Genomic DNA, 2,055 nt, shown 5'->3' on the forward strand with positions numbered 1-2,055 from the left:
GAGAGAGAGAGAGAGAGAGAGAGAGAGAGAGAGAGAGAGAGAGAGAGAGAGAGAGAGAGAGAGAGAGAGAGAGAGAGAGAGAGAGAGAGAGAGAGAGAGAGAGAGGAGAGAGAGATGAGAGAGAGAGAGAGAGAGAGAAGGGAGAGAGAGAGAGAGAGAGAGAGAGAAGAGAGAGAGAGAGAAGAAAATATATAAAGGTAAGTAGAGAGGGAGAGCGAGATTCGATAAAAATGTATGTTGGGTGATCAAAGTGAAAAATGCTGTTTTAATTCCTGGAATCATATCGTCCTGCCGACAAGCTCATTACAGAGAAACACTGCTGCAGGAGAGAGATGGGGAGGGAGAGCGAGAAATAGAGACAAGTAGAGCGCAAAGAGAAAAACAAGCCACTGAAACCACAGATGAGGCCGACAATACAGATGCTGTAAAATGGCAAGGACTATATATGCTCTCTCAAATGGCAGGACTATAATGCTCTCTCAAATGGCAGGACTATATGCTCTCTCAATGGCAGGACTTAATGCTCTCTCAAATGGCAGGACTATAATGCTCCTCTCAAATGGCAGGACATAAATGGCTCTTCAAATGGCAGGACTATAATGCTCTCTCAAATGGCAGGACTATAATGCTCTCTCAAATGGCAGGACTATACTTCTCATGGCGCTATATCTCTCAAATGCAGGACTATAATGCCTCTCAAATGGCAGGACTATATGCTCTCAAATGGCAGGACTATAATGCTCTCCAATGGCAGACTATAATGCTCTCTCAAATGGCAGGACTATAATGCTCTCTCAAATGCAGGATAATCTCTCAAGCAGGACTATAATGCTCTCTCAAATGGCAGGACTATAATGCTCTCTCAAATGGCAGGACTATAATGCTCTCTCAAATGGCAGGACTATAATGCTCTCTCAAATGGCAGACCTATAATCTCTCTCAAATGCAGGACTATAATGCTCTCTCAAATGGCAGACTATAATGCTCTCTCAAGCATCAATCTGTGGGAAGACTCTCTTTGCCAGTTGAGGAAGTTTCATCTGAGGGGCTTTGACCTCTGATCCGTTCAGATATACAGTACAAACATCTCTGTACAGTTTACAGTACATACAGTTTTAACGTACCCAGCCGTGCTGCTAAGACCTGAATGATACAACATTTGACATCTCAGAAAAACATCTCTCTCTCTCTTTCATTCTCTCATTCTCTCTCGGCGTGTGATCTCTGATGTGTTATGGACAAATAACTTCTCACACCATGCAGAGAGCCAGCCACCTCGAGAATATTCCCATTTTCATGTCATGCTTGACATGCTTTACATTTCAATGTAGTTGGAGATCACATCCGGATTCAAACCACAGTAGTTTCCTTAATGACCCCCCTACTCACCGCAATCACAACAGTGTCGTCAGGCAAACTAATAGGCCACTGTTTTGACATGTTATGTAATGCTTTCGCTTTCGCATTGGCTAAACAAGTCACACAAACACACTGGTGTGTTTCCTTTACTTCCCATTCTCTCCTTCCACTGTACAATCAAACCAGCAGGAGTCTCAGTATCCAGTCTCCTGCCAATACACAGAGCTAATTCCAAACTCATTCAGGATCAGACCGGGACAATACTGTTACAAAGCAACGGTGTGGGTGTGCTGTCTGTGTCGGGGGAAAAACACAACGCATTTGCTAAGATAAAGGCTTCTTTAAGTCTGACAGGGTACGGAAGACCCTGGTTGCAATTTAATTATGATTTGGCAAGGGTGGTACAAAAGAGACATAAGAATTGAGTGTCATGCTTGGGAGGATTGGTGAATTAATGAAAAAATAGTTTGTACAAAAGACAGGCGAGTGTTGAATTAGAAATCTGGATGTAACCATCAAGAGTTGTCCTCTGGCCTATGGCTGAGTGAGGGAGGTAACAAAAGAGCTTGATGAACATTTCTCCAGAGGCGTCTTTGTGTTGTTCGTACCACTGATCTTGGTATTGGGAAGAAAAGCCTCTAACCTTCTACGACCTCCAGATGTCCCTCTGGCATTGCTATTTCATTCACTTTTGCT

The sequence above is a fragment of the Salvelinus sp. IW2-2015 genome, linkage group LG8, assembly GCF_002910315.2.
Source record: "Salvelinus sp. IW2-2015 linkage group LG8, ASM291031v2, whole genome shotgun sequence".
Taxonomy (NCBI): domain Eukaryota; kingdom Metazoa; phylum Chordata; class Actinopteri; order Salmoniformes; family Salmonidae; genus Salvelinus; species Salvelinus sp. IW2-2015.